Below are 25,514 nucleotides of genomic sequence, written 5' to 3'. Positions count from 1 at the left end.
TGACGCACTTCAATCACTTCTCGTAACTGCTCCCACTTTGTTGACGCTGATGAAAAATAATGTCCTTGTTTTTACACTTTTCTTACATTTTCACTTTCTTAGAAGGAGGAATTAAACTAACAAAGAGAGGGAGTAGAAGCAGAAAAGAGGGGTGTAAGTGACGTTCGGACGAAATCGAAGTTAAATATGGAATAAATGATTTTAGAGCTTTGCGGCATATGTTAATATGTTTTCTGTCATTAATTACACTGTTCGACCGTAAATTTGTATTCGCGATGCTCATGTTTTGCATTTGTAGTTCTCGAACTTTAAAATCGACTAGTTACTGGCGTTTGTTGTTTAATTGGGAAAATTCCGAGATTATTTGGTCACAAAGTAGGAAAAAATACATTTGTTTAACGACGTTGAAGTCACTTGCATGTTTGCATGATTGCATGTCCAGATAAGTTGAAATGCTCATTTATTACGATAATCTAAGTTATTACGATTTCTGGAGGAGGTGTATTAATCGCTGTTAAATCAAGCCAGACTGTTCGACAGAGCAGTCGAAGATTCGCCCTGGGAATATCTTGAGCAGGTCTGGACGTCAATCGAGCTGGGCGATCGTAAGCTGTTTATTTGTGCAATATACATGCCACCTGATCGAACCCGCGATATTAATTATGTTGGAATGCACTGCGATTCCGTTTCTGCTGCTAATTCTATTGATCACATTGTCATACTTGGTAACTTTAATTTGCCCGGCATCCCGTGAGAACACTCCCCCAACGGCTTGCTTTCCAAATGCTGGTCTATCTGTTCTCCACGCTGTAACTACGAAGCTTCTTGATAGTTACAGTTCAGCCTATAGATCAATTCCATTGCTAATGAAAATAATCGCTATTTGGACTTATGTTTCGCATGCGATGAAGGGAAATCCATATCCGTAGCTATAGCTCCATCGCTACTAGTGAAGCTGATTGCACATCATCCCCCGTTAACCTTTTGTCTGTGATCTGGGGTCAATGTGACCCCAGGCCACTTTGAGTGGTTGCCATTTTTTTAGTTTTCAACCGATTCTCCTAATTTTTGGTAGTTTGGTAACACACGCCAAGATCTGTGCAAATTCGCTTGAAAAATCTTGAAAATATGAGCTACAGTGTACTTTTTTCAAAAAACTTATGTGCGTTGGGGTGCTCTGGGGTCAAATTGAAATTGCTATAACTTTTTTAATGTTTGTCCAATTTTTGATTTCTGGGGCTGTTTCGAAAGATAATTTAATCATCTTTCAAGTCGTTATCAAAGATTGACTATAGGTAGGCGGGTACATCGCGGGGAGGGGTTTTCGTAAAAAAGGGTACAAAAACAGTGATTGTTCATGCTTATTTTACTTATATCTGAAAATCCTACCCATTTTGAACTGCACCTTTTCAAAAATATTATGCAGGAAGGCGTGTGCTTTTACATGAGGCATTGATTAGTTTAGAGCTTGTTTGCTAGGTGGCGATATATTTGAATTCATTATTTTAGACTACTTCAGTTATTCCGATATATTAAATTTTCCTCATTGTAAATAATCTTATCGCACAAATTTGAAATTTGTAAAGATGACGTTTTAACACAGTTCGTCTGGTGGGAATGGACGATCATGTGACGGAATAAATAATTAGGAAATTTACAAATAGGCGGCGCTAGTGTACTTGCAATATTTTTGCATATTTCAAATATTGCTTTAGCTTGAGATCCCTTATATCTACACCCAAGTTGTATTCGGCAACATTGTTCAGGATGTCCAGGGCTGCAAAGCGGTGCTCAATATAATGAGCTGTTCTTCCAAGATGCGGCGCTAGTGAGCTGTTATATTTGAGTATATTGTTCCATGTGAGATCTGATGTATTTTGGATTGTAGCATTTTTGGTAAACATGAAGGTTGTGGAATTCATCAAAAGTTATCTTTGTATTCAGCGATGCTGCAAATAATAGAATGTGTTCACTGAATATGTTTTAGGTCATCCAAGAAAACCCTGGGATTAAGGCCTTTAGGTCTACATGCGTAACCAAAGATCATCCAATTTGCCAATTATTACTTCCGTCACAAGACAGTCCATTTCCACTAGACGACCTTTGATCAAGACGCCATTTTAACAAATTTTAAATTTGTGCGATATTCTTTTACACTGAGGAGAATTCTATATATCGGAATATCTTGAGTAGTGCTTCAAATATACTACCACCTGGCAGCCAAGCTCTAAACTTATCAACGCCTCATGCCAAAGCACACGCCTTGCTGCATGGGTCTGGGTTATTTGGCATAAAGTTATTTGGCATAACGCCATTTGGCATAAGGTCATTTGGCATAATGGTCATTTGGTATAACGGACATTTGGCATAATTTAGAACTGCAAGAAAAGAGTGGGTCATTTGGCATAATTTTGAGCTGTGAAAGCGAAAGGGATATTTCATGTAATGTTTAGCATAGATAAAGTAGGTCGAGCCTGTTTTCTGATAAATTTAGACTGATGGTAGACATTTTCCGGAAGAATGAAATAACAAAACGGCAGAATTGCTTCCGAGGGAGGGATCACATCCATCATTGACTTATTCTGGCCACATGCCTACTTTTAAAGTAGGGATTACATCCACCATTGCTTCAATCTGGGCATGCGCCTTAAGAACTGATCAAATCCACTATTACCTTAATCCGGGCAATCGCCTAACTTTAAAAACTCAAGCAATACACTTGTCGTAGAGGAGTTACTAAAACCAATCAAGTCACATATGAGTTACTGCAACCAAATCAATCTGAATTGTTCTATTCGAGGAAGAGATCACATCTATCATTGATTTATTCCCGGCAAGCGCCTACTTATAAAGAAGGAGTCACATCCACCATTTGCCATAATCCGGGCAGGGCCTACTTTTAATGAAGGGATCACATCTACCATTGGCACAATTCGGGCCACACACCTACTTTTAATGAAGGGATCACAACTACCATTGGCACAATTCGGGCCACACACCTACTTTTAAAGAAGGGATTACATCTACCATTGCTTCAATCCGGACAAGCACCTACTTTTAAAGAACGAATCAAACCCTCCATTGCCATAATCCATGCAAGCGCTTATTTTTAAAGAAGGGATCACATCCACCATTGCCTCAATCCGGGCAAGCGCCTTCTTTTAAAGAAGGAATCACATCCACCATTGTCATAATCCATGCAAGCGTTTACTTTAAAAGAAGGGATCGCATCTACCATGGCCTCAATCCGAGCCTGCGCCTACTTTTAAAGAAGGGATCACACTCACCATTGTCTCAATCGGGCAAGGGCCTTCTTTTAAAGAAGGAATCACACCCACCATTGTCATAATCCGGGCAAGCGCCTACTTTTGAAGAAGGGATCACATCCTCCATTGCCACAATCCATGCAAGCGCCTTCTTTTGAAGAAGAGGTCGCATCCACCATGACCTTAATTCGGGCAAGCGCCTACTTTTAAAGAAGAGATCATATCCTCCATTGCCATAATCCGGGCAAGCATCTACTTTTAATGAAGGGATCACATTCTTCATTGCCATAATACGGCCACATGCCTACTTTTAAAGAATGGAAAACATCCACCATTGCTCTAATCCGGGCATGCGCCTACTTTTGCATTGCATTGCAAATGCATTCTTTCCATAAGAGGATAATGTCTTGTTAATATTATTATCGACGGGTCTTATATTTACTATTCCGGGGTGTTTGCCGCACCACTTAGTCACCATTCAGCGAACGCAAAGAAAAGTTATGCCAAAAGACCCTTACATTTGACGCTGGTCACAATTATGCCAAATGACGGTTATGCCAAATGACCGTTATGCCAAATGGCCTTTATGCCAAATGGACTTTATGCCAAATGACCTTATGCCAAATGGCGTTATGCCAAATGACTTTATGCCAAATGACCCGCTCCCTTGCTGCATAACCTTTTTGAAAAAGGTGCAGCTCAAAATGGGTAGGATTTTCGGATATAAGAAAAATAATCATAAAAAATCACTGTTTTTGTACCCTTGTTCACTAAAACCCCTCCCCGCGATGTACCCGTCCACCAATAGTTAATCTTTGGTAACGACCTGAACGATGATTAAATTATATTTCGAGACAGCCTCAAAAATCCAAAATCGGCCGAACAATAAAAAAGTTATAGCAATTTCAATTTGGGGTCAATTTGACCCCAGAGCACAGGCAACGTACATTTTTTTGAACACAGACAGAAGGTTAACAGTTCCAATCGACCACCGTTTGTCTCATGATGTCGTGGTTTCTCCGGTTTCATTCTACTGCAACTACCGCAAAGCTGACCACAGTTGTATTGCTGAATGTTTCTCCTCTTTCAAATGGGAGAGCATTTTGGATCCAGAAGACGCCAATAGTTCTGCGCGAACGTTTTGGACTTTCTACTAACGTTTAAACAACATATCTCCTATATTGTGGCCAAGGCTTTCTGTACGTTGGGATGCATATTCAGGATGAACAAAAACTTTACAGATGTTTACTGCCTGAAATCGTTGTACTGCTCGCTATTCCCATCAATCTTAGAATGCTGGGAAGTCTGGAGTCCGATAATAATAGCGTTAAGAGGATTGAATCTGTGCAGCGACATTTTGTACGCTTTGCGCTTCGTAGATTCCCATGGAGGAATCCTTTCCGACTTCCAAGCTATGAAAGCCGTATTCCTTTAATTCGTCTAGAACCGCTCCATGTACGAAGGAACGTGACAAAGGTTTTGCTTGTTGCTGATGTTCTACAAAGTTGCGTAGACTGCCCAAGAATCCTGGACTTAATGAACATTAATGTCGCACCCCGAGCGTTACGCAACAACATAATGCTCCGTCTTCCGTTTCGACGCACAAACTAAAGCCTACACGGAGCTGTCATGGGTCTGCAAAGGGTTTTTCACCGGATGGCCTCATTATTTGATTTTAACGTTTCTCGTCAAACGCTTCGTCGACGATTCTCCAGTGTATTTTTAACCTTTTGTCTGTGCTCTGGGGTCAATATGACCCCAGGCCACTTTGAGTGGCTGCCATTTTTTTAATTTTCAACCGATTCTCCTAATTTTTGGTAGTTTGGTAAAACTCGCCGAGATCTGTCTCCTAGGTGCAAATTCACTTAAAAATCTTGAAAATATGCGTTACACTGTACTTTTTCAAAACTTACGTTGTCTGTGCTCTGGGGTCAAATTGATTTAAATTGAAATTGCTATAACTTTTTAATGCTTGGCCAATTTTGGATTTTAGGGGCTGTTTCGAAAGATAATTTAATCATCTTTCAGGTCGTCACCAAAGATTGACTATAGGTGGGCAGGTACATCATGGGAGGGGTTTTCGTAAAAAGGTACAAAATAGTGATTTTTCATGCTTATTTTACTTATATCTGAAAATCCTACCCATTTTGAACTGCACCTTTTCAAAAGGTTGTGCAGGAAGGCGTGTGCTTTGATATGAGGCATTGATTAGTTTAGAGCTTGGTCGCTAGGTGGCGGTATATTTGAATTCATTACTTTAGACTACTCAAGTAATTCCGATATATAGAATTTTCCTCATTGTAAATATTCTTATCGCACAAATTTGAAATTTGTAAAGATGACGTCTTTAATAAAGTTCGTCTGGTGGGAATGGACTGTCATGTGACGAAATGAATAATTAGGAAATTTACAAATAGGCGGCGCTAGCGGACTTGCAATATTCTTGCATATATGAAATATTGCTTTAGCTTGAGATCCCTCATATCTACACTCAAGTTGTATTCGGCAACCTTTGTCAGGATGTCTAGCACTACAAAGCGGTGCTCAATATAATGAGTACGTCTTCCAATTTTTTGAATTTGTGCGATAAGAATATTTACACTGAGGAGAATTCTATATATCGGAATATCTTAAGTAGTCCAAAATAATGAATTCTAATATACCTCCACCTGGTGGCCGAGTTCTAAACTTATCAACGCCTCATGCAAGAGCACATGTCTTCCTGCATAACCTTTTTAAAAAAGGTGCAGTTCAAAAATGGGTAGGACTTTCGGATATAAGTAAAATACTCATAAAAAATCACTGGTTTAATACCCTTGTTCACTAAAACCCCTCCCCGCAATGTACCCGCCCACCAATAGTTAATCTTTTGTAACGACCTGAAAGATGATTAAATTATCTTTCGAAACAGCCCCAAAAATCCAAAATTGGCCAAGCATTAAAAAAGTTATAGCAATTTCAATTTGGGGTCAATTTGACCCCAGAGCACAGACAACGTAAGTTTTTTTGAGCACAGACAGAAGGTTAAGATTGGAAAATTGACTTTTTTTAATTGTGTATCGATTTGACTTGACAAATAGAATTAAGATTAGAATAAGAACAAACGTTATTGGGGTACTAGAATGCCTGTTGATGTATAAACCAATAAAGAAAGAATAAAGATAGAATAATGATTTCTGAATGTCCCCATGAGTGTTTTCCAGACCAAAAAGGGACCTCCTAGGTAACACGATAGGTAGGAATTTTGAAAACTGTTCAGCAGCAAATAAGCATTAAAGCATATGGAGACGCATGGTACATTTGTGCGATGATTCATCTTGTGACTAAACTTTTTACACAAGTTTCGTCTCATTCGATTTATCAAATAAATTAACAACTGTGCAAACATTTGTATGGAACTTGTTTTATGGGAAACTTGAGCCTAATTGCATATTCTTGGTTAACATGTCGAATATTGCGAACAAGACATCATTAGAATTATTTCAAACAGCAGGTTCTCGGACGTCTTCTAAGCGATTTTTTCACAATTCTCTCACGGTTGTCTTATACACCTCATCTAGTTTCCTGTAGTTTTATATTTTAACCGGCCCTAGTGAAAAAATATGTTTCAAAGAACCGACAACTAGAGCACGATGGATCGTATTAGCGATCGATATGCCAAGTTGTCCTCTACAACAATCCGCTTCGATAAGCAGATGATTGTTTAGTGCACGATAGATCTTGTTATCGTTCGGCACGCCGGCCATACACAACGTGAAAAAAATCACCCCTTTCATTTAATTTTCTGTACAATTTCGCAAATTCTAGTCAACACGGAGGTCATAATGTAGTTGATCACATTATTTATTTAATTTACATCATTTTGTTATTCTCTTGGTAAATAACTCAGCATTTCGACTAATTCTTCGATAATGTATTTGATTGACTGAAATGTTTTGCTGGTTCATCTCGTGCAGAACAGAGAAAAAAAACATTTCAATCAACCAAATTTATTATCGAAGAATTAGTCGAAATGCTGAATTATTTACAAAATGTTTTAACAAAATGATGTAAATTAGCCTAATTGGTCACATTATGACCGTACAATTCATAGTTGCTACTCCGGGGATGACTAGAACTTGCAAAATTGTACAGAGAATTAAATGAATGGGGTAATTTTTTTCACGTCGCGGATGGCCGAACGATAACAAGATTCATCGTGCACTAAACAATCATCTGCTTATCGAAGCGGATTGTTGTTGAGGACAACTTGACATATCGATTGGTAATACGATCCATCGCGCACTAATAAATTGTCTGCTCTTCGAAACAGATTTTTTTTTCACTTTGTCGATGACCCGATGTACCGATTGACACGATCTATCGTGCACTGGACAGTTACCCGCGCAGCACAAGCCAGACAAAAATGTCTCGGTAACTTGATTGTGAATAAAACTGGTCACCAGGGTTCGTAATGCTCACTCAATCTCAGGAGCACAGGATTCTCCTCAACGGAAATTTTCGGGGAGAAATCGATTTACGGGAAAGAAAAACAGCCTGGGAAGTGATAGTAAGTGCACCTCTACGGCTATTATTGTTACTATTCTTGTTTCGAATCCCGGCGCGGTCATACAATTTTGTAGTTGTTCCCCGATAATTCTCGCGAAAAGTGAAACGAAAAAGGATTTTTACCTAACAGGCAAGATTTTTGTTTATCTTCCCAGGCTAATTCTAAAGAATAGATTGATGGGTTAAAGATGATCCTCATCAAAAACAACAAAAAAAGATTCTCCCTTGGCCCGAAAAACGCTTGCTTTGGTCTCATCGAAATGAAAATTCGAGACCCTGCTAGTCACATATGAGTTGCAGTTACTTATGTGGAACATGTGTGCTGATAGGGTGAGAAGTAACATATAAAAAGTGAGAAGTTATCAATAAGAAGCGAGATGTCTTACGTCTCACTTCTTACTTCTCGCTTCTTATTTCTCACTTCGATTTTCTTATTTCTTATTTCTCACAATGACATGTGAGAAGTAAGATCTGACAAATATGTTGCGAGATTTGTGACATCTCATTACTTTATTCTCACTCCTTATTCCCAACTTTTAATATTTACCTTTTCGGTTTTCACTTCTCATTATTCACTTCCCATTTTTTACTTCTCTGTTCATTAATCCCCTCACATTTTGAACTTTCACTACTGTTCGGCGAAATGACATTTCCGACCATATGGTCGAATTCAATGGCTCTACATTCCAGCTGGAACTTGACCTGCATTTGAACTTAATTTTCCATTAGAACCAATGAATAATTGAAAGCTTCTTTTATGTCCGGCAATGTATTAGTAGAGTATGTGACTTGTGTGGTGAAAACAGTGGATGACTATTTGACCTTTTCGGCCAAATGACATTTTCGTTCAAATGGCCCTTTCTGTCCAACGCTAAATTTGACTATTTCGGAACCCTCCCCCACAACACTTTTGTATGAAAGGCCTGAACCCCTTCCTTGCCTTTCAGTGCTACGTAATTTGTGAACAGCGCCAAATGACGTATTCGGGCAAACGACTTTTCCATCAAATGTTTTGTTCGGCGTTGACCATTTCAACCAAATGGCATTTTCGGCCTAATAACAGTTACCGCCAAACATTATATTCCGCCAATTAGAATTTGATTAGATGACATTCGCCCTAACGTGTTGTTCGGTCAAGTGGACTTCAAGCTAATGGCTTTCGGTCGGAAGGCTTTAGGCCGAAAGACCCTTTTCTCTATGGGAGAGTTGATCTTGAATAAGTAAAAGAGAGACAAAAAAAAAAAAATATGAGGTTCGACGGGAAAGTCAATTCTATAAGGTGCCAGTCAGAGTAAACGCGATGTACGAAGCGAAGTGACACGACTAACGCAAAGGAATAACACTTATTATCAGTGAACTGTCAAATTGCACAGTCGCGTCGCGTCTAATGTGACTTCACTGTAAAGCTTCGCTCTTAAGTCTTGAAATATTTCCTGAACCACAACTGAAATTCTAAAAAAATATCCCACCGAAATTCGAAAGCATTTCCATTTTGGTAAATGCTACCATAATTCAGAAAATTCTCCCGCGGAAATTCTGAAAACTTTCACGTAAGAAATAGAGAAGAAAATCTTGGGGAAGTCCCATATAAAATTCAGAGAATGTCAATTGTCAAAAAATGTCCAGTTGAAGTTCCAGCGACAATGTTGAATAATTTTCGGTGAAATTCCGGAGAATATGCCATCGAAAATCAAAAGAATTTTCATTCAGATTTCCAAAGAATATATAGTCCATAAAATTATGAAAAAAAAACAATCGAAGAATGTTCAATGGAAATTAAAAAATGTCCAGTGGAAATTTTGTAGAATTTACCTTTGAATTTTCGAAGAGTTTTAGAAAATTTTGAAGAACCTGAAGGCAGTGATGTTGTCCTACATTTCAAATAACTTTTGCTATTAGACACCAACCTTACTGATACGAATCACCATTTTCTTCATAACGGTTGAACGCAATTGCTGGCAATATTAATTTATTTATTGGACTAAGTTCGAAGTGGCCTGTGCAGTAAATGAAAGGTTTCTCCAATAAGCTCGGTCCATGGCTGCACGTCGTTAGCCACGCAGTCTTCGGAGGGTCCGCAAATTGTCTTTCACCTGATCGATCCACCTTGCTCGCTGCGCACCTCGACTTCTCGTGCCCGTCCCAATCGTCGTCGAGAACCAATTCCACCGGGTTATTGTCCAACATTCTGGTTACGTGCCCAGCCCAGCGCAGTCTTCCGTTTTTCGCAGTGTGAACGATGGATGTTTCTCCCAATAGCTGTTGCAACTCGTGGTTCATTCTTCTTCTACATATACCTTCTTTCAATGCTGACGTTTTCGAATTTAATATTGATCAACTAGGCTTCAAGCCTTATCGAATGGAACTTGTTGCGAGAAAATTAGTTAAACTTTACCTACTAATTGAAAACTTGGTCAATTTTTTTTTTATTTTTGTGCACACATACACTCATACACATGGACAGACAGACAATTGCTCAATTCGTTGAGCTGAGTCAATTAGTGTATAACACTAAGGGTATCCGATCCTCATATGAGAAGGATACTTTTGGAGTATTTGTAGCCTTTCGATACAATTTTTCGGTCCAAGAAAGGCAAAAAGATAAACACACAAGTTTCTCTCAATTTTTTTGCCATAAACCGGAATGCAATGACTAATCTGACTAATAGGAGTCAATAGAACAGCGAGTTCAAAAGATAAATAGAATCGATGAAGCATAAGTGGCTTAGAACACAGAAAACATAATGATGCTGCCGTGTACCTTTCGCAGGTTATATCTCGTGTGAAGTTACCTTAATGATGGCGTTCCATTTATCTGCATAATTCCTAGCATAAATTTCAATGATTTTTTTCTATCTGTGAAAAATCAGTTTTCTGGGCACATCTGCGCTTATTATACGAGAATAGCTTAAATGTGACCACATTCAAATCTAGAGAAATGAACTGAGAAACTAAGGCCGTTACAAACATTTGTGTTTCGTGTTGTGTTCGTTTTTCTTACCATTGAACATACATAAATTTACAAAACATTCCAAAAAATTTCTCATTTTGTAGCTTATTCTTTATAAAACCATAACACATATCTAATTAAACAATATTTCAAACAGCAAGAAAAATCAACCGTTTCTAAAACATCTGAGTACAGGAAATTCTCCACCTCGTCATGGATCGATGCGTTAAGATGCGCTTGCTACTACTTTTACAATCATAAAAAGCAAGCAAACTTTAGTCGGATGCCAAGATGATTGGCATATTCTGATAAATCAAAACTTTTACTAAGAAACTCATGACTTGACGTTGGAAATTGTTTGTAGCTATCAAAGACGGCTCATCTATCTATAGCATCTCCTTCTTCTCGCTTTAGATGCCAAAGTTATTAGCTCAGGGCATTCGATGGCAACATGAACGAATGAATTTGTACATTTATGACAAGCATGCTTCCTTTGGCTTGGTAATATCGTGCCTGTTCTGACTAGACGTAGGCAATCATTCGACACAGTTCTTCATCCTGACATTCGATTCATGATTTCCATGTGTCTCATAAAAAAGAAAAACCCAGATTAATCGACCTAGCGGCGATGATGCTAAAATAAAAATGTATTGAAAAAATCACATCAGAAAGGTCAAACAAGCACTTTAGGGGAATAGATCGCAATTTTTCTATCATTTTGCATGTTGTTTGCATCAATTCACTATGCATTGCCCCTATTCCTAATTTTTTTTTTCCAATTTGGATTTTTTCCCAATGATTTTTCAATAATGCTGAAATGCAATGTCTGATCGGGACAATTTTCAATATCAAACAATGGGACCGCATTCCCCGATGAATGCAACTTGTTGCGAGTAAATCGGGTAATGGTAAGTTCCAAAAAGTGTGTCTACAAAATTTGTACACATACAGACATCACCACGGTTCGTCAAGCTGACTCGATCGGTATAAAACAATCGATGTATCCGGGCCTTCTATCAAAAGTTCGTTTTTCTAGTAATCCAACTTTGTTGTACGAGAAAAGCAAAAAGGCGTGGATTTTTAACTGGAAAATTGTTAATTGGCAGTTCAGTTCATCATGCTTTTTTTCACATATAAACTTTATCTGAGTTGAATTGTTTGATGCACGAATGCATGGATGGTCTCCAAATCTCCCAGCTATGAGCTAACATCTGTGCAAGTGCTACGACGAGGCAACAATACAATGTGTCAGTTGAGGAGAGAGCGAGAACGCGCGTAGCTGCAACATTGATTCCTGTCTTTCCTTTCTGTGATGAAAAATTCTCTAACAAGCCGATGTGAAAGTTACAACAATGATGCATCTATTGAAAGCATGATCTCCTGGAAACTCCAACTCCAACTCCATTCAGTTGCATTTTCCGATCCAGAGCTTTTGCTTGTTTTCCCTTTACATCATCGATCCAAATGTTGTAGGAACTATTTATCCAACTTTATTTGTTGATGGTAAATTCAATTAAATTGAACCACACTAGAATTTTGGTTGAAACCGCCTTGTTTCGTTATTTATAAGTCGCAGTCCTAGCGTCATTACGCGAGCGTACTGTTCAGAATGGAGAAATATGAATATCAATTCGCCAGTAGGGTTGCGTTTACGTACTTGCAAAATGTCATTGTTGATGAATGAACATGCAGTTCCTAATAATGGAACATCAGTGCTTCCGATGAACGGAGCTAATGTACCTAAGGAGAGGTCGAAGTTTGCTTCGGAAGTAATGTCAATTTTATAGGCAGAATTTTTTTAGCTTCAATGATATAGGGGAGATATGTATAAAATGCGCTACCACCTTTTCCTGGTTTATAATCCAAATTTCGCCTAAAAATCGTAAGCAGCTGAAGCCAAAAACATTTGTAAGTATGCCGTCAAACGAGAAAACTCAGTCAAAAACTCTGTATTAAAATTTTAAAAAATAAAATATTATTTTGACTCATTTCAACGTAATTTCGGCGTTTACGTCCTCAATGCTTTTTCTTTAGACACAAAAACTACTTCTCCTTATTACCATCAGTCTGAGACATTAACTAACTTACCCAAGTAGCACACGCAACATCTTCCAAAATACACTTTGTTTCTATTCAGTTTCATTGAAGGCATTGGAAAAACATCAAAGCACGAAAAAGTTGCATAAAGATGTCAAAAACGTTCGAATTGTGATCAATGTTTCATTAACATTGCAATGCAGTTCGCCTTTGACATTTGGAAACAAACAACCAAAAAATACTGCACTGCATGTTGCAAACACGAAACAAAATCATCAAGTTGCATATGTTTTACCATGTAACTTCAATGCGTCTTTCAAAATTGAATTGTTTGTTTAAATAAGGTTACAAATAAGTTAATGTATCTTCATGTTTGATTTAGCATCGTTCAACGTTTTGACAACTCACAATTTATTCCGGTGATGGTGCAATCAAGTTATGGGGACCCCGAGTGCGAAACTTCAGAATCGTATTGTTTTTATGGTGAGTCAACATTCCAAGTGTTGAATGGTGCTGTGGTAGAGTGAAGGGCTGTCAATCAGAAGATCCATAAATCGAATCCAGTTTTATTTTTTTTTTCGCTGTAGTATTTTGTAACATTATTGCAATTTTACTAGACCTGTGCACCGTCGCGCCGCGCCGCCGCCGCCGGTGGTTTTACTCACGCCGCTGCCGATTATTTTTGGTCAGCGCGCCGCCGATCATAATTTTGCCACGCCGATGACTAATTGCAATAAAAAAATAACTTGAGCCGAGTCGCGTAAAGTACGGGACATCGAAGATGGCCTTACAGTTGAGGAAAAAATACGTATCTGTCATGCGATACAACTTGGTGGAATTAATTGGAATAGTACTAAATTCGTTTTATGATAGTTCATAAATATTGTTAAGATGGATCTCGTCAGAATTTAATTTCAAATCTACCTCAAGTGATCGTATCTCAAAGTCAGTGTGGTGACATACATTGTCTTGGTTAATGAATAGGTTGGTTGATTAGTTTGTGAGTTTGAATGAAGGTTTATCTAGTAAATTTAATCTACTAAGTAGAATAAGCCAAAAATTGTTTAACTGATCTTAGACATTCGTTTAAGCCAAGGCCTCATTCAGTTGGGCACCTAAACATGTAGGTGACTCGTACATTATGTTTGTTCTGGTACAAAAGCTTTTGTGAGGGCTTGAATTCATGCCCAAAGTGCCCACATTCTTTCACTGGTGTAGACAAATCATTGAAATTCGGGAATCTCAAGTTAAGTAGCACATTGACTATCTCGACAATATTTATTTTTTATTTTTTTTTAAATCAATCAGGGCACTCATTTGATCAGTTTTCTATGATATTTAATATGTACTTTTAGAACAGTTGACCTATTCGGCAAACCAATAGCAACATTATTAAATCCCTACTGTGATTTTTCCAGTTTTTTGTCCAGTATAACTAGTTTTTATTTTGAAATGAATTTTTGAATATGTTTGACGAAACCACTTGATATATTTCCTTGTAAATTCCTCCAGCTATCCCTCCGAAAAGTTTCGTTAAAAAGACCTAAGAAAATTACTTCAGAAATTGTTCCAGAAATTTCTTACGAAATTTTTTTCGAAAATTCCTTCCGACTTTCCATTACGGATTTCTTTAGAAAATCTTGTAAGAATTGCTTTAAGAAATTCCTCATAAAATGCATACAAAAAATTGTTTCAGGACTTCCTAAGAAAATTTTGTCAGGAATTCCTTCGGAAACCCTTTAAGGAATTCTTTCGGAAGTTTATTTAGCAATTCCTCCGGAAATTTCTTAAGGAATTCCTTAAGACATTCCATTGAGAGTTTCTTCGAAAATTGTTTAGCTACTCTTTATTTTTTTAAGCAATGGCTTCGGAAATTATTCCTACAGCATCCTATATTACAGCAGAACAGTGGTGGTGATTTTGACAGTTGAACAATGGAAAAAATTACAAAAAATCTGTAAAATAATTACCGAACAGATCTTCTTTTGAGATTTCGGTAAAATTTACCGAATACTGTAGAATGAGTTAAGTGTGTATGACATTTCTTTAACAATTATTCCATTAATTCCTTAAATAAATTCTTCCAGATATTGCATAAGGGATGTCTTTGAAATTTCCTCAAGGGATTTCTTCATAACTTCTTCCAGCAATTCCTTAAAAACAATCTCTGGGAATTCTTCCAGAACTTCCTGCAGGAATCCTTCGAAAATGCCTTCATAAGTTCTTTCCGAAATTCTTTCACTAATACTTTTGAAATGTTTTAGTGTTTTTTTTTATTGTTTTGTTTTATTCTTCGAAAATTAAATTAATAACTCCATCGGAATGGGGAACTTCTTTAGCCGTGCGGTAAGATGCGTGGCTATAAGCAAGACCATGCTGAGGGTGGCTGGGTTTCGATTTCCGGTCTGGTCTAGGAAATTTTCGGGTTGGAAATTGTATTGACTTCCCTGGGCATAAAAGTACCATCGTGTTAGCCTCATGATATACAAATGCAAAAATGGTAACTTGGCTTAGAAACCTCGCAGTTTATAACCGTGGAAGTGCTTAAAAACACTAAGCTGCGAGGCGGCAATGTCCCATCGGAAACTATTTCATTATCTAATTATTTTCAATTGATTTCCTGGAAGAAAATCCAAAAGAATTTCTGAAGAAATTTACGAAGGACTGAACTTTTAACTTTTAAAGAAATCCCTGGGGAAATATCCGAAAAAATTCTTGACGATTTTTTTTATTAGACCGATACAAATATTTAAAATCTGTTTTGTCTCCCCCCCCCCTCAGATTTTTTCTGCCCAAAAATAATATTTTGAGGGGGCAACCAAATAAAATTCGGATAATTTTGAGGATTTTCAAAACACCCTTTAACAAATCCGAGGAGTTTTTGATTTTTTTCATTTTAATATTTATTTTTTATTATCCCCGCCCCCCCTTGACCTTTCGGAGACCAGTAAAACCAGTAAGACCAGTAAAACCAGCAATCCTAGCGGTGGAAGTTAAGCTTTACTGAACAATGAGCATGAGACAGAGCACCAGCGCATGCTTTTATTTTCTTCCACCTTGAGTTTACGCGTGTGCCGTTCGTCGATTGTTGATACACAAAGAGCTCACTTTGGAAATTGCGGTTTGTTCTACCATGCCTATCTGTTTTGTGGGAGCTCTCAAAAGAGGAGTTTTTGAAGAAATTCCTGGAGGGTTTTGTGCAGAAATTTCCGAATGAATTTTCGATGGCATTATTGAAAGAGATCCTTCAGGAATTAGTTCGGATCAATTAGAAGAATTAGTTCGGATTTTCCTTGGGAAAATCATTAGGGTATTCTTCCGAAAATTCCTTCAGAAATTCTTCTAAGAACTCTTTTGGATATTTTTGAAAAGTTCTAGGACGAAATTTCCTAAAGAAATCCTGAACAAGTTCCTTAAAGAATATCCGAAGAAATTCCTGAAGATTTTTTTAAAGTAACTCCTGAAGAAACTTCTGACGGTCTTAGATTTCTCCAAAAATTCCTTTGGACATTCCGTCAAAACTTCGTTCAGAAACTCGAAAATACTTTCTGAAAATCCTTTTGAAATATCTACGGAAAATGTTTTAGGAGTTTGTCAAAACTTTGTCAGAAAAAAAATCAAAATATTTTCTGAAAACTCCTTGAGAAATTCATTTACGGATTACTTTAGAAATTTCTTTAAGTTTTGGAAATTTGCTTAGGAATTTCTTTGAAAATTAATTTACAAATTTTCTAGGAGATTTTTAAGGAGTTCCCTCTAAATTTTTTTTCGGAATTTCTTCTAGGGGTTCCTTTACAGGTTCCTTGTCAACTTTCCTGAAATTTCCATAGGAATTATCTCAAAACTATCTTAAGCGATTTCTAGATAATTTCTCCGGGTAATCCTTCAAAAATTCCTCCTATAAATTCTTTGATAACTTTAGGCTTCAACAAAACTAGATCAGTGCACGCACATCGTTCATTCTTCCAGTCGCCCTGTACGGTCATGAAGCATAGACGTTAAAATATGCAGACCATCGAATTCTCGGAGTATTTTAGTGTAAAATACTACACACAACATTTGGTGGTGTGGTAGAAAATGGTGAATGGCGCAGACGCATAAATCAAGAGATATAAGTACCTAGTGTACAAACAAGCCGACATCGGCAGGATTATAAAATACGGCAGATGACAGTGGGCTGGATATATAGTTCGTAGGCTGCTAGAGAGACCTGCAAGAGTCACGTCTAGCAGAAAAACTGGAAGAGGACGTGGGCTCTGGGGTACACCCCGCACTATCTAGCTGTGTGCAATCGAGGAAGGTGCGCGTGCGGCCGGCGTGCAGGGAAACTGGCGACTAGCGGTCCTAGAACGAGTGACCTGGAACAAAACATTACAGTCGGTTTTGCTCTGGACAACACGGAGTATACTACCAACATAGGAATAGGTAAAGGTAACTTTAGGGAGAAATTCTTGAACATTTCCCTAAGGAATTCCTTCACAACACTCTTTTGATTTTTTCGGGGTCTCTTCAAAAATGTATTCAAAACTCCTCTTGAAATTACTTCGGAAATTTATTTGAAAATTCCTTCCAAAATTTATTTTGGGATGCATTTGGAAATTCTGTTGGGAATTCCTTTGAAAATGTCTGGGTGATTTCCTCGAAATTTTCTTAAAAGGTTCCTACTATTTTTTTTTTTTAGGAATTCCTGCAGGAATATTGTAAGATTTTACTAAGGAAAAATCCATATAGTACGCCACGCAAAAAAAAAATTCAACCCCTCCTCGCTTCGCCTCGCTTTGGGATTTGGGATGTGATCGAAATCTATCAGTAAGAGGGCGGAATCGGATTTGTTGAAGTTGTCAATCAAGGGACACTATGCCAAGCTAGAGAGGTTGAATTTGGAGTGTTACAACCTGCACCTCAAGCTGGCAAAGGAGAACCAAGACTCTTTCGACATATTCCTAAATAAGGTACAGCGGGCCGAAAAGTGTGAAGCGGACAGGAAGAGGAGACTGGACAAGAAGAAATTGACCATCAATGACAATCGATTTTAACGTGGATTCTGTCAGGTGTGACCTTAAATTTCTCAAGCTATTCTGCAGAAAATTCCTCCAAGAACTGCTCCATGAAGTTCCTTTTTCTGGAAGAATTTCCGACTGATTTTTTGTGGGAGTATTCAAAGGAGTTCTCAAGGGATTTCCTGGAAAAATTCCAAAAGTAATTCTTGAAGAAATTCGAGGTGGAGTTCCTGTTTCGAGTCCCAGGAGGATTTTTTGTATAAATTTTTAATAGATTTTTCGATGGACATCCTTGAGAAATTCGCGGAGGAATGCCCAGAAAGGAATCTGAGACAAATCTAAGAGAAATTCTAAAACAAGAAGTTTTTTTCAAATGAAGTTCATAAAAAAATTTCAAAGAGAAATATTTTTGAATTTCCAAACACATTTTGATCAAAGTAATGAAATAATTTTAGACTGAAATACAAAAGAAATTCTAGTACATAGGACCATTGCCTTAGTTTCTTGAAGAACTAATCCCACGTTTTCTGAAAAATTAGCTTCATGTATGGCCGAGACATGCTAAATAGAAAGGGATCTAATGGCCATATTGCCAAAGATATTTTTCCACGTCGCACTTTTTGGTCAGAGATAAGCTCCACGCTAGTTGCAGTTGTGAGTAGATTGTCATTCAATGATGTTTTTTATGTCTTTATTTAAGAGATTTTTGGCCCTCAGCTGATTCAACTCAGTCCAATGATTTGGATTAAAAGACTTTATCGACAGATTTTACCTCAATTCGTCGAGCTAAGTTGATTGGTATATGAAAGTCGGCTTCCTATCAAAAATTCATTTTTGGAGTGTGAACATATAGCCATTTCGTTACCCCTTGGTGTACGAGAAAGGTGAACACGATTCTAAATTGCATTGCATTGCATTGAGCAATTCGCACAAATTCGTAGGTGGTACAAGCCAAGACTATTGTATGAGAAGTAGCATCACTTTCATCCGTTACCACATATATTGATTTGGGAGAAATCACTATCTCTTAGATGGAAGCAATGCACTCTCCAATAGTCGAGATCTGTCCTGGCCACGTCCTTGCGAATGCTGAGGAAGGGGAAGGATGGTTAGTTGGACCTTGGATACCTACTTAAGAAAGATGCAGAGAACTCTACGACTTCTCATAGGTGCCACGGGAGGTTTTGGAATTGTTAGTGTGGAAGTTTATAACAGTAGGAATCGTTTTGGTAGATCGTGAAACACAGAAAGAACTAGGATAGAAATACAAAGCATTAAAGGGGCGAGCCTGGAATTGAACCAACGACCTCCTGCTTATAAGGCAGAAGCGGTAGCCACTAGACCACCGAGCTCGTCTAGAAAGGTGAACACGATTCTAAAGACGAGAAAATAAAATCATTTAAAAAAATATGGACAGCGTCAATGGAGCCAATAGAGTCGCAACGACAGTGACAATTCAGGGTAACCTTAAGGACAATCCTCACGGAATCCAAAACTGAATGTACTCGCGTTTTCCAGGGCACAACACTCAATACGGAAGCAATTTGTGCGTGCGTCGTGCTAATGAGTACAAAATACTTGCCCAATGCTCAAAGTCAAGATGCAAGCACTTAGATTTTGCGCTAAACTGGAGCATTCATTGCATTTGGTTGCACACAGACTTTACTGTGTACGTATGCATAAGAAATCTAGTTTCATAAAATTATTATACTTTTCTTATAAATCTCAAAACAACAACTGCGATTACAAAACAGCTCACCGCATGTTATGATCATTGAATGACAGATGGCGGAATTGGTGACCGCCATTGCAGCGTGGGATCCCACCCGCAAATCGAGTGTTTCCAGTGCGATAACAGGCATCCGGTTCGTTTCATCGAGACGCGTCGTGACGGCAGATGATCCTGCTGGAGGAAAAGCTCACGTCAGGCACCAAACGCACACAGCAACTGACTGCGTTAGAGCCGCATATGCCATTGTTGAAGTGGTTGCACATATGTCTAGTTGAGAGATTTGAATATGAATTGCGTGTAGCGGAATACAATGATTGAACACAAAGCAAATCGTCCGTTGCACTATATTCTATTTCTAATTCCATTGTGCAGGTTGATGTGGTATGAAGAAAAACCTGCCAGTGACTAGACAACACATGATGTTGACAGTTGCTGTTTCCTTGTGACCTTGCTTATAGGCATTTGAAAAGATTGAATCAGAGGATATGTGCATGACATATGAAAATAATAAAATAAAGTTTTGATTTCACTTGTAACTATTGGAGGGGCCTCATTGCACCAAACAATCGTATTTTCATAAAACTCCGGCAAATTTGACTAAATACTTAAAAATACATCAAATGGTATACCGCATCATACCTTTTTTCATGGAAGTTTATGAGATTTATCAAGAGGGGGAAACGGAAGTACGGAAAATGATGAATGAAGGATTCACAAAATTTTATAAAGATTCTTTACCAAGCTACAGAATACCAAAAGTAAGAGTGAACCACCAAAAATATGTCATTTTCCTGTATTTCCCGTTGAGAATCCGAACAAGTCTAACCGGGCTATTGTATCATGCTCCTCATAAAACGAATGTGTTAGCCTTTCCCTGATTGTTATGTATCAAATGCATGAAATAATTAGAAACCCAACGGTTGATAACCGTAGAAGTTCTTGATGAACACTAAGATACGAGATTCTGGGACCATTATTTTTGAAGAATAGAAGAACTGCAAGATAGTATGAGAAATCAGAGATGCTTATCTAGTTATTTCTTCATGTTTCAGGAATAAGTAATATGTATATAAAATATGCCCGGCGGAATCGAAGTACTTTGGGTGATGGGGCAAGCAAAGGAAAAATATGAAAATTCGACAACACAATAATTCTGGGTTCATCATCCTGCCTCTACCTCCATACATAATATGAGCCACCATGAAAAATAAAGCATAACAAATGGCATGATTGTATTGGATATTTATCTTACTCGGAGAAGAGCTACCTTCATCAGGGCTTTGGAATTGTAAACTGCCAAGCAAACACACTAACCATAGTGGTAGCTGAGTGCTGTCCAATTGTAGAACTGCTAATGAGGGTCTCGCCTTCAAACAGGAGTGGTGACAGTCCTCTTGTAGCACTAATTTTCTTGCTCCATTCAGTGTACATAATTGTTCCAGGAAAAAAAAAGCAAACCAAAACAGCTGCTGCATATTGTGGCGAGCTAACTGCAAATAGGTATTCCAACCTTCGAGGCCCACGATCCCACGAAAACCGGGAAATAAGCGGGTAGAAATGAAATTTTAATTGCTTCATCATCCCCCATTTCCCCATTAGAAGCGTTTTTTTTTCTATCCCCGGCGACAAAAGGTTTCGCAACCAGAAGTTCTTGAGAGCACTCGCTGCCTCGCCCATTCAAGTGATGTTTCAATCCCATCCGTTCAGGGGCGAGTATCCTTTTACGGCATCAAGGTTGACTAATTGGGCATGTGAAATATGAGCTAGTTTCGAAGCTTTTGAGATCATTTTCTTGTGCAGCCTGACATGACTCGTCATTACCATCTATCTTTTGAAAGACTTCGGTATTCATTGACAATGAGCTATGGGGAGCGGAGAGCAATTGAATGGGTTATGTTAGTATAAAAGTATGTAAATGGTAGAGACTGTTGAATCACGTTCTGGAAAATTTAAGGCTCATCTCTCAGCAACGTTTGCGTACCTTGTTAAGATCTAGGATGTTAAGACTTTAGAAGACATTAGCGTATGATAGAGTGACACGACAAATAAATTTGGCATGGATTAGATGACTTGCAACAATGTTTAACTTGGTCAACAAAAAATAATATGAAGTTTCGCATATTCGAATGCTTCTGAATACAAGTTTGTTAAATTTCATTCGACAGAAGATTTATGCAGGCGGTAATGATAGGTGAAAGAATTGCATGTTAACTATTGTGGAAACTTTCTATCTATGAGTATCTATACGGTATTTAGTTGGGGAACGCAGCTGTTATTCTCAAGCATGTTAAAATAAAATCATATTTTTGCACCGTTATTGTTTTACTCATTCACGCAACATATGAATAGTATTACATCAAAAAACATATTACTATTACCAGCAGCCAACACATGAAACTACGTGTCACAGCCTGATCTCCAGCAAATATAGATGGAGATTTGCTAGTTGAAAAACAACCAAGCCCCTGGGGTTGAACAACTACCATGAGAAGTACTTAAACACGGTGCGGTGGTGGAGAAACTGCCGCACTGGATAATTACCAAGATCTGATAGAAGGTGTCGCGTGTCTCATCCACAATTGTGTGCAAGGCAACCGTTGCGATTGATGTTTCTGTGGTCATCAAGCGATTGTGTTTATTATTGTTTTTCCCAATCACTAACAGTGACAGAATCAAAATATGATTCTTGCAGTAAAATTCGTTTTGAGTCCTGCTAACGCCTTACACAGCCACTCGATGATTTATTGCCCAAGCGCTGAAAACGCTACTTAATCGAAAACTTTTTCGCAGCAACAATCGTTGTCTACCTATACTGAGCCCACTACTGATACCATAGAATATGCTGCATCTACCATGCGGTAATAGTTTGTACTTTGAGGAGAATTCGTCCCTACTGCACACTTAAAAGCCAAATTTTATTTCGGTAAAATTATTTGACGAACATGTTCTGTAAAATTTCTTTTAGCCGGAATGTCGTCAAAAAATATTGTTTCGCCGAAATATTTTAAATTGCATTGCCGAAAATCGGCCATATAAATGTACTACTGAAATTCGGCAATATGTGTTGCGATCGCCATCGGTAAACTATCAATTTTACCGATTTCGGAGAAGTTCATTTACTAACCGTCAGAATGTCACAAAAACACGTGCTTGAAAATAGGAAAAAATTAATTGATTCTAGGCGGCGGCTACAGAAACTGTATTCATGTAAGTTTTAAATTCCGAATTTAGTCTATTTTGATCTTAAATGTTTATATTTTTAGTACATTTCATCGAATTACCAGAGAATACGAGAAAGGCGTCAATTGTTGATTACGACCCACGCTGCGGCATCGAGATTGCTGCCATGGATTTATGGACGTGATATAGAGTCTTTCAGATGACTATAGAACATGAATTGTTTTTATAATATTTTTACTTGTATATTTTATTGAAAATATTCCAATAAGGTTATAAATTTATTGTTTGCTCCGAGTGTTTTATGATTATTTTATTTTTAATTTACATATAATATTCCATTGAAAATGAAAAAAAAAACAAATTACATTATTTCGGTAAAGCACTTTGCCGAGCAATTCGGTAACACATTACCGAACGACCCGGTAAATTTTGACAGCTAGATGATTTCGCATATTTTACGACCAATCGGCAATCTGAACTTTTGCCGAGATTTTTACCGACATCTCAGCTGTTGGATTCTCGGTAATTAATTTTGCCGGCCTCGGCGAAAAAAATTAAGTGTGTGAACCTTCTCATGTATAAAATGGTGGTTCTGAAAAGAATTGATTTATTAACAAAAAAATGCGCATTTCCAATCAATCTTCTTCTTCTTTTTCTTCTTATTGGCATTACATCCCAACACTGGGACAGAGCCGCCTCGCAGCTTAGTGTTCATTAAGCACTTCCACAGTTATTAACTGCGAGGTTTCTTAGCCAGGTTACCATTTTTGCATTCGTAATATCATGAGGCTAACACGATGATACTTTTATGCCCAGGGAAGTCGAGACAATTTCCAATCCGAAAATTGCCTAGACCGGCACCGGGAATCGAACCCAGCCACCCTCCAATCAATAACAGCATCAAATATAAATTCAGAATCTAGCGAAAAAAATTTAAAGACGCTAAAGACGTCATACATGCAATTATTTTTTACAGTGTCTCCTTCTGTCACACAAGGGTTTTGCTACCGATGTCAACTTTCTGCCGTCGCTAAGCGAATGTTTTGCACTTTGAAGAAAATTAGACTCTGCTCAAATTTTTGTGGTCCTGAAATGAAACGATTTATTTATTTTTTCAAAAACAATGGTAGTCCTGAAAAGCACTGCAACCATTCAATAGATTGAATCTCGCGAGATACAGCATGTCCACGTTAAATTTCGGACAGTTAGATAATGTTCGATTGATTTGACGCCATTTCATCAATTTGAACGAGAGCTAAAACATGCTGTAAGCAGCAGTAAATCAAAGAGATTGCACTGTCATGTAAAAGGATCGTGTCAGAGGTTTGCAAAAATGTTTATAAATCGCGTTGGAAGATGGGTGTCCAAAATTTAACGTGGACAGGCTTTAATTGTGTGATGATGGCCACCTGATGGTTCTTCACACGCAATCGTTGTAAAAATGTACTTCACTGCTGCTGCCAAGACCGCCAAAGACGCCATCGTAGCGAAAAATTTTTGATGTCGTTTCCCTAAGAAATCAGGGAACGGTACTTTGGTCGAAACACATGTTAGAGACGATTCAAATATGACGTCCACTACTTTTTGAGATTTCTAGACCCCCCTTCCCCAATGTGTCACACGTTAGTATATGTACTGTCACAAAATCCTAGACCCTCCCCCTAAAACATGTGACATCATTTTTGAACGACCCCTTAGTAGAATACCATTCGGCCGAAAATTCCATTTGGTCGAAAGCGACATACAGACGAACTGGTTATTCGGCCTGGAAAATCATACGAACTCAAATGCATTTCGACCTAAAAAGTCGTTTCACCGAACTGGTCCTTTGGCAGGAAAGCCTATTTGGCCGAACGGGTCCGAATGGTCGAAATTGTTAATTTGCCGAAAATATCGTTTGGCCAAACATGTTGTCGTGTCCTTAGATGGCTGCATCCCAATCAACTTAGTTTATAAGCGCACACATAAATATTTCCATGCGATATACAAATTATATATATTGTCTCAAGTGAGAAATTTACCCTTTAAAGAAAAATAATTTCAAGCACTCGCGATTCCGATTTTTCTCTAAACTTGCGACAGAGCGTATAATTTCGGGAGCGCCACTGAGCACAACGTACCGACTTGACCATTGTCGTGTCCTTAGGAGACGGCTGTACCCGAATCATCCGTCTCCAGCTGCTGCTCGATCCGCAGCAGCTCCGAAGCACTACTGCTTCCCACGAAATACATCACAAAACTGAATGCTCACTTCGTTCAACTGTCACCTCTCGCATCTACACTCCAAATAATCTAAACGTTGTTTCCACCTGAATTTTCAGGTACATTTTACGTGCACACGTAACTGCAAATGCTTCAGAAAATTCAGGTGAAACTTACGTGTCCGGTGAATTCTATCCAAAACTCTGGTAGAACTTACCTGATTTTCACGTAGAATGCAAATTCTATCGACAAATCAGGTAAAGGTTACGTGAATTTCAGGTGGAAAAAAATCTACGTACTTTTTCAGGTGGAAACAACGTGCAGATTTTTTTGGGTGTAGTACTCATGACTATCCCTAGTAACATTTTGGTTTCATTCTAGTTTTATTACACTCTTGTAGAGTAAATTATAGTCTTCTTCAAGAGCGTTATAAAACTTAAAGTGTTACTTGGATATATGCCCTCTTATTCAGTCAATATATTTACTCATACCCCTCTCAATCTCTACACATGTTATTTGGCCGAAAAGATTATTCTTATTATTTTTATTGGCATTATCGCCCGTACTGGTACATTGCCGCCTAGCAGCTTAGTGTTCTC

At 38.1% G+C, this 25,514-nt stretch overlaps 1 protein-coding gene across 1 annotated transcript in view; it reads right to left on the bottom strand.

Moving 5' to 3' along the window:
- LOC134205552 (J domain-containing protein) overlaps positions 1-25,514 on the bottom strand; it is a 173,755-nt gene that overhangs the window by 70,200 nt on the left and 78,041 nt on the right. The window lies entirely within an intron of this gene.

Source organism: Armigeres subalbatus, chromosome 1, assembly GCF_024139115.2.
Source record: "Armigeres subalbatus isolate Guangzhou_Male chromosome 1, GZ_Asu_2, whole genome shotgun sequence".
NCBI lineage: Eukaryota > Metazoa > Arthropoda > Insecta > Diptera > Culicidae > Armigeres > Armigeres subalbatus.
Note: the sequence above shows the minus strand (reverse complement) of the source record. Positions and strands in the feature narration are given on the sequence as shown.